Consider the following 12,791-nt stretch of genomic DNA (forward strand, 5'->3'; position numbering starts at 1 on the left):
CTTACGGTTGCCATTTCATAAATTGTATTTGGTTTGAACTTAATCTAGTGATCAGTGGATCAGGAAATGAAGAGAAAGTAGCCCAAAGTGAGGACACCCTCCTGCCGTAAGTATCCAGGACAAGACTGGAGGGTCGAGCCTCCCAGGAATCCTGGGACCAGACTTGTCAGGGTTACGAGGACTCTGCTGCATGGGAGAGTGGAGGGGGAGTCCTTGATGTCAGGCAGGCTCTGGGTGAAGAGAGTGGGAGCGAGGACTCAGATCCTTTCACTACCCGATTCCATTAGGGTAGTGCAGAAGCCAGGAACGTTCCCCACAATAGCAGGACCATGCCCTTGCTGACACATATGAAACACACATGCTCTTTCCACATAGGCACAAAACGTCACTGCCATTTAAGAAATCAGACAAGTTAATTCTGTGTCACTCTTTCTTTCTTTCTTCAATCAACAAATTGACAAACTCTGTTGCTCTGTTTATTAGACATTTCTCCATCATCCCTGTGTCCTCTTCTTTCCTGTTGTGCAGGGGACCATACGCTGACTCAATCTTTCAAATACTTTTCTTCCAAACTCTTCCATTTCAGGGCATGTTGATCTGTGGGAAAATGAGAGGCAATCAGACAATACAACACCAGCTGCCTTTAGCACCTCATAGAGACGCCTGGACAAATATCTCAGGCAGTTTGTTACTGCTCTAATCTACACTTAACTGTCTCATAGTACTGGTTGAGAAATATTTTTTTCCTGCAAAAAATATTCATTTTTACTGACAAACTCATAACCAGAGAACTGAAAAAAAGATTCAGTTTTAAACACCCCCAACTTTTTAATCAAGAATTAAATTTTTCATGATTTTTCCCCTCCATTTTTTGATACATTTTGTATTGAAAAAATGTTGACTGGCTATATTGTCCTGCCCCCAGGAGATGCCTGGGCCTACATTCCCTTTTCACTGAGAATTCTTCTATGCAGCTTATGTCCATTTAGCTCCAGCTGTAAGTGATTAGGAAGGTGCCAGGCCAGGGCAACCATGTACACTTGGGAGTGTTAGACTGTAACTCGAATGTGTAGTTGCTCCCTGGAAGCAGACTCTAGAGCATAGCAGAGTTGGTCAGGGGGTGTGACAGAGCTGAATAAAACTGAAATAATCCTCATTCCTCAAATGCCCATCTTGTTCCTGCTCACCATCCCTTCCCTGACCCATACAAAACTCCATTACTCAGGCTTTGGCCAGCAGGGGGTGTTTCAGTCTAGAGAAAGTTCTAGAGTCAATAAGATTTGATGGGAAAGTTTCATTCCAGAGGGGTGTGACTCACTTACCAAGCTCAGAAGGGGATAAGATAGCGACATCTCATTGCTTGCGATGAAATGTAGAATAAAGTACATTCTGCACTGAACTGGGATTTAACATTTCGTACCCCTCACCTGCCACTTCTTTGTCTGCTGGTTCCTTTAAATAGAACATGTATGTGTAAACAGAAAACCACCAGGGCTGCTCGCTTTCTGAGAACCTATTTGAAAGCTGATGGTTAGATACAGAGCAAAGCAGCCCTTTGGAAATTGATAATAAGTAATACAAGCCATAGGTGAATGCCATACACGGGAATAACACTTGCTGTCTATGTATAGCTGAAGATCCCAAAGTACCTCACACATCATAGTTCATGCAGCTTCAGCAGCCTTGTCATTAGCAGAGACACTTTAACACCAGTGGTATGTCCCAGGCTATGCAGCAAGTTAATCCCCAAAATCTTTCCTCCTGCTCTAACACTGTTTCCTTCCAGAGCTGAGCCTAGTACCAGGAGTCCTGACTCCCCATCCACCTTGTGCTAACCCCAAGATCACAGTCACCAATCAGAGCAAGAGACAGAACCCAGGAGTCCTGATACCTAGGCAACCTTGTTCTAACCCCTGGCATGGTCTCCCCTTCCTGAGTCAGGAACAGAACCCAGGACTCCTGACTCCCAGTCCCCTGATACTAGGTAGTACAGGTTGCAAAGTCCCTATTCCAAAGAGCTCATAGTGCAAAGTTAAATGTTGTGCTATGTAGTGCTAGGCACTATACAAACAGACCAAAAAAGACAGTCCCTGCCCCAAGACCTTCAAAGTGAAATACAAATCAGGGGCCATTATTTTAAATAATGTTTTTCACTATCACTAATCTAATAGAAATAGGGGTGAAGTGGGTGCTGGATCTACATTAGGTTTGAAACTCCTCAGTGCTCTGCAATATGGAAAGAGTTATTGGGCATGGACTTTAAATAAACTGTATTTTAGTTTTTACATAAACTCAAATATCCCCAGTATCTCCGCCCCTCCCAATATTAGAAATGTTGTAAACTAGAGATGAGACAGACAACACATGGAGGGAGGGACTTTCACAGGCACTGAAGGGGGTCAGGCCCAGATCATCAAAAGTATTGTCAAAGATTCATGGATTCCAAGGCCCAATACCATTGTGCTCAGTCTGGCCTCCTGTGTAGCACAGCCCAGAGATCAGCCTCACACTACTTCCCAGAGCAGATATTCCCATTGATCTGAGTGGAAATTAAGATCTTAAATATCATTGAGAATTAGGATAAGGGCCTTAGCCACACCACTCCTCTTGAAATTGACTCCCGAAGGGAGCAGTGTGTCCAATTCATACAGCCAAGGGCCTGGCTGGGTGTGTAGAAGCACAGCCTTCTTTTGCAGTAATTAAGGGTCAGATTCTCTGATACCCTCACCCACGCTGAGTAGTACCTTACTCTGGGAATCATCTGTTTGAAATTAAGGGGGTTTTGTGGATCACAGTACTGCTCAGAACTAGGGGTCTCCCAAAGAAGTGAATAGGCAGCAGGTGTAAAACAAAAGGAAGTATTTCTTCACACAACGCACAGTCAACCTGTGAAATTCATTGTCAGGGGATGTTGTGAAGGCCAAAAGTATAACCAGGTTAAAAAAAATAGAGAAGTTGATGGAGGACAGATCTATTAGCAAAGATGGTCAGGGATGCAACCCCATGATCTGAGTGTCTCTAAACCTCCAACTGCTATATGCTGAGACTGGACAACAGGGGATGGATCACTCAATAAATTGCCATGTTCATTCCCTCTGAAGCATCTGGCACAAGCCACTATTATAAGGCACGATTCAGGGCTAGATGGACCTTTGGTCTGAGCCAGTACAGCTGTTCTTATATACTTACCATCTCATGGAAACATCCAATGGATGAAACATCTGGAAAAAGAATACAGTATTTGTAAACACTGTTATTAGATATGGCACCTGTAAGTTAAACATTGTCACAGCTTAACAAGTCTATTTAGTCCCTTCTAACATATGCAAGCGAGGCCAAGATTTTCAGCAGACATAAAAGGCATGAAATATTTCTAACCTTTTTTTTCCCCAGTATTTAAATGGAAATTTGACTAAATGCAAGTTCAGAAACACACCTCCTCTGTGCTGAAAATACAAACAGGGCTGCTTGGAATTGGTTCGTACATTAAGCCTGATTTTTGCTAGATTCAAAGTCATTAAGGCTCAAATTTTCAAAGGTTTTCAAGTCACTTAGGAGCCTAAGTCCCATCCACTCTCAGTGGGCATTAGCCTCTTAAATCACATAGATATTCTTTGAAAAAAATGACCACTTATTTGATTCTGAAATCAGTTGTGATCTCATAGGCTATGGTCTTTGTAAAGCCTTTGGAAAAAGGCCTTGATCCAAAATCAAAATATCTTACCAAGTACATATGAAAGGAACAAACACAGGCAGGCTGGAGGCTGGTGAGTTAAGGTTGTTTGCATACCTGGACAGTCCATTTCCAAACTTTGTATTTAAGTGCCAGGCAGTGGACCTGCTTCCCCTCTCTGTTACTCTGGGGTAAACACTGATTTCAATAACACTGCTCTGGGTTACACCAGGGTAGATGAAAGGAGACTCAGATTTGCTGACAAGCTCTCAACACAACTCCATCTAAAACTCCCTGTGCATGGCAATGTCTTTATTGTAAGTTGGCTAAGTGAGATGAGCCCGGCTTCTGCTACATGCCAGAAACTGAATGACATGGACAGATTCATTAATAATCTGGAGGATGGCATGGACTGCACTCTCAGCAAGTTTGCAGATGACACTAAACTGGGAGGAGTGGTAGATATGCTGGAGGGTAGGGATAGGATACAGAGTGACCTAGACAAATTAGAGGATTGAGCCAAAAGAAACCTGATGAGGTTCAACAAGGACAAGTGCAGAGTCCTGCACTTGGGATGGAAGAATCCCATGCACTGCTACAGGCTACGACTGAATGGCTAGATAGCAGTTCTGCAGAAAAGGACCTAGAGGTTAAGTGGATGAGAAACTGGATATGAGTCAACAGTGTGCCCTTGTTGCCAAGAAGGCTAACGGCATTTTGGGCTGTATAAGTAGGGGCATTGCCAGCAGATCAAGGGACGAGATCATTCCCCTCTATTCGACATTGGTGAGGCCTCATCTGGAGTACTGTGTCCAGTTTTGGGCCCCACACTACAAGAAGGATGTGGAAAAATTGGAAAAAGTCCAGCAGAGGGAAACAAAAATGATTAGGGGACTGGAACACATGACTAATGAGGAAAGGCTGAGGGAACTGGGATTATTTAGTCTGCAGAAGAGAAGAATGAGGGAGGATTTGATAGCTGCTTTCAACTACCTGAAAGGGGGTTCCAAAGAGGATGGATCTAGACTGTTCTCAGTGGTAGCAGATGACAGAACAAGGAGTAATGGTCTCAAGTTGCAGTGGGGGAAGTTTAGGTAGGATATTAGGAAAAACTTTTTCACTAGGAGGGTGGCGAAGCACTGGAATGGGTTACCTAGGGAGGTGGTGGAATCTCCTTCCTTAGAGGTTTTTAAGGTTAGGGTTGACAAAGCCCTGGCTCAGATGATTTAGTTGGGAATTGGTTCTGCTTTGAGCAGGGGGTTGGACTAGATATCTCCTGAGCGTTACCCAAAATTGGGTCAGCTAGTAAGCTTAGGGAGGACTAATGACCCACCAAAGTTTGGCAGAAAGCAGCATGTTTATTATATTGATAGCTAAGCTCAAAAGAAGGGCGGGGGGTCACATTCACACTCACATACTCACGCTCCCAGGACAGACACGGCACTGGAGATGTCAGGATCCTTTAAGGTAAGTGTCCCACAGAACAGCGATGGATGGTGCAATGAAGGTAAGTCTTCTCGAGGCATGATGGAATGCAATGCAATGAACCACTGGCCAGGCGGTTCAGGTGAAGGGCCTTCACGGGAGGTACAAGCTTGTGAGTGCACTCCTGAGCACATGACCCCTTCCCCTTTTAAGGACCTGCACCTCATGGCCTGCGACTAGAGATGACTTGGCCACATTTTGTTGGTCACACTCCACCTTGGGCAGTGTCCATGCATTGAATGTGTGAGTGAAGCCTAATCAGAGTGTCATGGCTTGCGACCAGAGATGACTTGGCTGCGTTTGGTTGGTCACACTCCACCTCAGCCAGTGTCCATGCAGTGTCCATGCATTGGGTGCGTGAGTGCTGCCTAATTAGAGTCCCAGACACCTTGTCTATCTCGGAGCTCTTCTGATCGTCCAGCTGTTTAATCAGCCCATTCATCCCACAAGCATTCCAGAAGAGGGGTGGAGGAAAGCCACTTTACAGGTATTCAAAGAAGGAGGGGGTGGGAGGAAGTGTAACAGACCTTTTGAGCATACAGGTTATACAGAGCATACAGATCACTGCTGCTCCTACAATGCTGAGGTCCCTTCCAACCCTGATATTCTATGATTCTATGATTCTCTGCCCTTGTTCTGACCCCTTTTTACTGCCTCAGCAGAGCAAAGCAGGCAGAATCTGTATGCAGGCGCCACACCAAGGACATGGCTACAATTGCAAATTTGCAGCGCTATAGCAGGGTGTGAAAACACACCCTCTCCAGCGCTGCAAATTGCGGCGCTGCAAAGCGCCAGTGTGGTCAAAGCCCCAGCGCTGGGAGCGCGGTGACTACACTTAGCGCTTCAAAGCGCTGCTGCGGCAGTGCTGCCGCGGCAGCGCTTTGAAGTGCAAGTGTAGCCATAGCCCAAGGAATCCCTAGATGGAGTCGCTTTTCCACGCAGAAGTGTAATTTCAGAACAGGCCAGAGCCACTGTCAGGAGAACAAGAGCAAAAAGAAACAGATATAAAAATAAAAGACGGCTCTGTTGTGGCGTTGCCACAAACCCTGAGCATGGTGCTCATTTTGCTGTTCCAGGGTGGGGAAGTAATCTGTGGTTGCTGGGGCAGGGCACTTCCCCATGTGTGCTGGCTCAGCTGTGCAGGTCGAGGGGCCACAGCTTCACCCACTTCTGGACTATGCCCTGCCCACACCCATACACAGGAGGGTAAGCAGTGGCTGCTCTCACGGGGATGCTGGTAGAACACACGATGGAGTCACGGATGCTTTAGATTCTGTCGCTTCCTTGCGTGGGCGTGTCACTGAGCCCCCAGAGCTGCACTGTCACAGAACAACCCTGATCGTTCCAGCATCAAACAAGGGGAAGTAACAACCGAAGCTGGCAGAGATGTGTTGGATTGTGGTCCTGGGAAACAGGTCAGAAGGAGGGGAACAAGTCTATGCCACATGGGATTTCAGAGACTAAGATAATGCAAAGTAAAGTTACAAGGCCAGATCCCCAGCCAATGTAAATCGGTGTCACTCCATTGCAATCAATGGGCCAGATCCCCAGCCGGTGTAAATCAGTGTCACTCCATTGCAATCAATGGGCCAGATCCCCAGCCAGTGTAAATCGGTGTCACTCCATTGCAATCAATGGGCCAGATCCCTAGCTGGTGTAAATCAGCCCCACACCCCTGGAGTCAATGGCACTATGCTGATTCAAACCCTCTGATAATCTGTACCATAGTGTCCATGTGACAGGAATAACTAGACATGTTCCAGTGACTGGACAAGCTTAGTCGGGTTGGGAGACGAGACTGTCCTGAGTGTAAGTGACCTGGCTGGAATTTGTGAAAAACCTTCAGGAGCTAGATTCACTGTCAATGGAACGTAGACTCTTCAGGGCTTAACTCCCTTGTGAAGATGAGACGTAGGCTCTGAAATCAGCTGGAAGCTGTGACACGGAGCACAGCAATGCCTCAATAGCTTTAAACTCCTGGGCCTCTGTCCCTTATGCTCCTTTGGTGATCCCAGCCTAGGGTTTCAGTGCAGAGGTCAGTGGGTCACTTACCAAGCCGAGATGCAGAGGCGGCAGGTTCATGCTTCTGTTGCAGATGAAGTGTAGAATAAGGAGAGATCTCCAGGGCTCTGGTGTTCAGAGATTCATAGTTCTCTGTGTCCTTGTCTTTTCCCTGGGGCCCCTGGAAATAAAACATGTGCATTTTAACATGAAGCAAAGGGGCTGGCGTCTTTCTGAGACAGCTGAGATTTAATGGCAGAGCCCAGCTGTTCTGTGGAGTGAGCAATAATTCATCGTTAATAAACATAACAGGGCACTTTCCAAACTGGACTAATAACTGACATGCTAATTGTATAGGGAAGTTGAGCAAATTGTATCTGCCTAGTGCTTTGGGGCTTTTCTTTCTTTACTTTGCAGAGTGCTTACAAACTACTCCTGTCATTTACAAATTGACTCTACTCAGAAACATTCAGCACATTTCGCAAGTGAGCCAAGGGCAGACTTTGGAGTGCTGGCAGGAGCTGTCCAGAGTTGGGGTTTGAACTTCAAGTTTCGCAGCTGGTCACCCACATCACTGCTAAGCTGAATCCACAGACTTCCCGTGTGCCCTTGGTCAAGTTGCTTAGTGTCTCCATGACTCAGGTGGGTGCCCATCTGTATAATGGAGGTAACAGCATTGCCCTCCCTCACAGGTGGGTTATGGGGATAAAAATATTAGTGACTGTGCAGTGCTTTGAGACCTACTGGTGAAAAGCACTATATAAAAGCTAATAATAATAATTATTTATTATTATTATTAATTATTATTATTATCCACTTTCAACATCCAGCATGAGTATTTGTCACTGAACCTGTGTATTTAGGACTCTATCCACAGTCTGAGTGACTCATGCTGGCCCGTGTCAGAGCTGTCGGAATGCAGGGATACAAAATGACATGGACATAGTGAAAATGAACTGAAATCCTGACATTTTCATCTATTTATATGTTCAGTATTTAACAAGCTCTATTGTGTATTGCAATTTCTGTCTGAGGATCTCACAGCTCTATCCAAAGCAGAATTAATTAAGTCTGAATATCCCTGGAGTTATTATCATATGCTACAGTATATTAATATACACACTATAAAAAGACATGGATTGAGATACAGAAAGGTGACATATTCCATAGCACGTAGCAAGTTAATAGCACAGCCATAAATAGAACACAGGGGTCCTAACTTCTAGTCTCCGTACTAGCTGTTAGACCAAATTTCCACCCAGAGTCCTGACTCCTCTCTCTAATCACTAGACCCCATTCCCCTTGTAGAGCTGGGGATAGACGCCATGAATTGTGCCTCTAGCTCCTTTCCCTCTGCTCTATCCCACTACATCCCACTCCCCGCCTAGAGCTGGGAACACAACCCAGGCAGTCATGATTTCCAAACCCTCCTCCTCTGAACTCTAGATGTCTCTCCCCTCCCAGAACTAGGACCAGAACCCAGGAGCAGAGCTGGGTGAATAAGGGATTCTTCTGATTCATAGCTAGTTCCAAAGTATCAAAAAATAATTTAATTTTGGATTGAACCAAAACCACCATTTTTTGGTGTGTGTGTGTGTTTTGATTAATCAAAACATTTGAAAACAATTTCCAATCAAAGCATTTTGGTCATGTCCACCCTGTTCTGACCTCTAGAGACCTCTCTCTTCTCAAAACAGGGGATAGAACCCAGGAGTTCTGTCTCTGTTTCCACCTCTGCTGTAGCTGCTAGACCAGAGGTGGCCAACCTGAGCCTGAGAAGGAGCCACAGTTTACCAATATGCATTGCCAAAGACTCCAGTAATACGTCAGCAGCCCCCATCAGCTCCCCATCTCCAGCCCCCAGCATCTCCTGCACACCAGCAGTCCCGCCAATCAGCGCCTCCCCAATCCTCCTGTCTGCTGCAATCAGGAGGCTCTGGGGGACAGGGGGAGGAGCGAGGCCATGGAAGGATCGAAGGAAAGGGCAGAGGCCTTGGGGGAAGGGGTGGAGTGGGGGCAGGGCCTAGGGCAGAGCAGGGTCGAGGAGTGATCACCCCCGGCACATTGGAAAGTTAGTGTCTGTAGCTCCAGCCCCAGAGTCAGCACCTATGCAAGTAGCTGCATATTAACCACTGAAGAGCCGCATGCGGCTCTGGCACCACAGGTTGGCCACCCCTGCACTAGACCCTCTTACAGTGAATATATGGGGCATTAATTTCTTGAGCTCACTGTTTAAAGCAGTGGTCCCCAAACTTTTCAGGGTCATGCCCCTCTTTACCTAGGGTGACCAGATAGCAAATGTGAAAAACAAGGATGGAGGTGGGGGCAATATGCATCTATATAAGAAAAAGTCCTGATTAGGACTGTCCCTATAAAATCAGGACATCTTGTCACCCTACACTTACCCCTGTCCACACTCTCCTGGAGCTAGAGCCAGGAGCTGGGCTCCCACGGTGTTGGGGAATGCGGCCAGGGGTATGCGAGAGCCATGGCCCGGGGCTGAAGCTGAGGGAGGGACCAGGCAAGGGGCCGGGAGCCAGACTGGAGCAGAGCTGGGAGCAAAGCAGGGCTAGGTGGCACTCCTTCCCCACTTCCTGTGGGGGCTGGCCTGGACCCTGCCGCACCTGCCCGAACTTTCCTCTGAACCCCCATAGGGGGGGCACACCCCACTGTTTGGAGATCTCTGGTCTTTCCACTAACCTCAGTGCACTTTGGATCAGACCCTAAGTCACAAAAGTTAAAATAAAGAGCTAAGTTAAAGTGTTTTTTTCCTAATAGCACTAAGATATTGTGTGCCAGGGATGGGGTGAGGTGTTGGCCATTTGCTACGTCTTCTTGAGTCTCTAACACGTGGGAACAGATATTGGGAGAGGATTCATAGACTTTAAGGCAGGGGTGGGGAACATTTTTCTCTCATAGGCTATTGACCCACAGAAAAAAGTCAATCATGGGCCACTCACCTGCCGGTGGGGCACAGAGGCTCGGGGCTTCCCCCCCGCATGGGGCAAGCACTGGGGCTCCAGCCCCGTGGAGGGGGGGCATGGAGGCAGTGGCGCTGGAACAATTTTTACAGTTGGGGTGCTGAAAGCCAGTAGTCCCCAAACTTTTTACCTGGCACCACCCCCATTTCCGTGGCCCCTCTCCCCAAAGCTGGGGCCAAAACTGGGCTATGGGTCTGGTGGGGGGGAGGCAGCACACAGACAGGGGAAGGGGGCTGAGGCTGGGATCACAGCTGGGGTGGGAGCAGAGCCCTGGGTGTGGGGCCAGCATCTGAGACTCTGCATGATGCAGCCCCCCTCCCCCACCCACGGCTAATTACCATCCCTCTGAGCATAGGCTTAGGGCTTACCCCCTTGCGGCTCCAGCTCCGCGGAGGGGGGAGGGGGAATGCACTACGGGCTGGATGAAATTTAGCAATGGCGAGGATATGACACGGGGGCCATAGGTTCCCCACCCCTGCTTTAAGAAAGGACCATCATGATCATCCCCTCTGACCTCGCAGGCCACAGAACCTCACTCACCCACTCCTGTACCAGACCCCTAACCTCTGGCTGAGTTACTGAAGCCCTCAAGTTATGATTTAAAGACTTCAGGTTACAGAGAATCCACCATTTACACTAGTTTAAACCTGCAAGTGACCCCCTGCCCAATGGGAGCTGCGGGAAGTGGTAGCCTGGCCCACGCTGCTTCCTGCAGCTCCCATTGGCCAAAAATAGTGAATCATGGCCACTGGGAGCTGCGAGCAGCCATACCTGCGGACACTCAGGTAAAGAAAGCGTCTCGTGGCCCACCGGGGGCTTACCCTGAAAGAGCTGTGAACCAAGTTTGGGAACCCCTGGACTAGGTGACCTCCTGAGGTCTCTTCCAACCCTCATCTTCTATGATTCTATTATCTTGGCCAATAGTCATTGATGGACCTATCCTTCATTGACTTATCTGGTTCTTTTTTTAACCCAGTTACTCATTTGGCCATCACAACATCCTGGGTTCAACAAGTTAGTTGTGTATTGTGTGAAAAAGTGCTTCTTCTTTGTATTAAAACCACTGTCTATTAATTAGTGACCACTGATTTATCTAATGTGGGAAAAGATAAATAAAACTTCTCTTTTCACTTTTCCACACCATTTATGATTTTGTAGACCTCTATCCTCTCCCCGGTCAGTTGTCTCTTTTCACTTACTGTGTAATGGGAACATCCAGCAGAGGAAGTATCTGAAAAATAAATACTGTATTTGTAGCTATTTTTATTTTCAGGTCAAGTAGCATCTGAGCTTTAAACATCTCTTCAGCCCCTGAAGTATGTGTGAGCAGTGCTGAAAGACTCAGTCATCATAGGCTTACTGTTAAAAATCCTTTTCAGTACTTAAACTCTGAGCTGAATAAATAGCCATATAAACAATAAATCTACCATTGAGGTGTACATATGGGAGAGGTGATTTGGGGTCACTTTTATTAGGAGAGCATTTGTTTCAAGAAAACTATATAAGAACATAAGAGTGGCCATACTGGGTCAGACCAAAGGTCTATCTAGACCAGTATCTTGTCTTCTGATGGTGACCAATGCCAGGTCCCCCAGAGGGAATGAACAGAACAGGTAATCATCAAGTGATCCATCCCCTGTTATCCATGCCAATCTTCTGGAAAACAGAGGCTAGGGACATCATCCCTGCCCATCCTGGCTAACAGCCATTGATGGACTTGTCATCCATGAATTTATCTAGGTCTTTTTTTAACCCTCTTATAGTCTTGGCCTTCACAATGTTTGTTTCATGGTGGATTCTCCATCGCTGGCAATTTTAAAATCAAGATTGCATGTTTTTTCTAAAAGAACTGCTCTAGGAACCTTTGCTATGCAGGAGAACAGACTGGATGATCACAATGGTTTCTTCTAGCCTCAGAATCTATGAATCTCTGAACAGAGGGAAGAGGGCTAGGTAATGAACTACTGTACCATCTGCTTTTCAGCAGAAATCCCAGCCTTCAGCCACTGCTCCTACACTTGCAACATTCTGTGACTCCCAGATACATTGATCCTCTGATCTATGTTTAGAAATTTGTTGATGATGAGAAAAACAGTTTATACTGCTGGCTGATATTACAGGGTCCTGGGTCTGTGAATTAATTAACAAACTGCACTCATTTCCCCCATGTTTTGCCTTGAAAATTCCAGTATAATAGATGAATCAATAGATCAAAGGAGTTTGAACTTCATACCAATAAGCTTCCCTGCTGCAATATTGTTGGTGCTCTCCTTTGCGTATTGCTCCCTATAGAAAATCAGAGAAATGTGGAAAGTCACCTGTATTCACTGTGTTAAAACAAGAGCTGCTTGGGCTAACGTCCCATCCACCAATGTGATACTCTTAGTGAATGTGATTATGTCTCCCTCTAATGGCCGCTCCCAGAAATTACAACAGCTTGCTACTGATTTAAGATAATAGATTTTCCTATAGTTCAAATGGACAGGATTATTCCACTGGCACTGCAGGGCACAAACCCCACTGGTGAGCATGGTAAATCCAGATGTCTACAGCAGGTCACATAAATGCCTCTGATCTGTAGTGGAGGATGGATCTGGAATCCAGACCCAGGGCTGGACTTCAGTTTCACAAATGGCTCAGATCTATTTAAT

The 12,791-nt window shown here is 46.5% G+C and overlaps 2 long non-coding RNA genes across 2 annotated transcripts; both read right to left on the minus strand.

Moving 5' to 3' along the window:
• Positions 1-234: 234 nt before the first annotated feature.
• On the minus strand, positions 235-3,222 carry LOC123349922. Its single transcript, XR_006573675.1, has 3 exons — positions 3,190-3,222; positions 1,323-1,452; positions 235-597 (listed from the first exon to the last, which is right to left on the minus strand). It is a non-coding gene; the product is annotated as an uncharacterized LOC123349922 (long non-coding RNA).
• Positions 3,223-7,220: 3,998 nt separating this feature from the next.
• LOC123349923 lies at positions 7,221-12,428 on the minus strand. The gene is made up of 3 exons (XR_006573676.1): positions 12,374-12,428; positions 11,340-11,371; positions 7,221-7,340 (listed from the first exon to the last, which is right to left on the minus strand). It is a non-coding gene; the product is annotated as an uncharacterized LOC123349923 (long non-coding RNA).
• Positions 12,429-12,791: the final 363 nt, after the last annotated feature.

The sequence above is a fragment of the Mauremys mutica genome, chromosome 15 (assembly GCF_020497125.1).
Source record: "Mauremys mutica isolate MM-2020 ecotype Southern chromosome 15, ASM2049712v1, whole genome shotgun sequence".
NCBI lineage: Eukaryota > Metazoa > Chordata > Testudines > Geoemydidae > Mauremys > Mauremys mutica.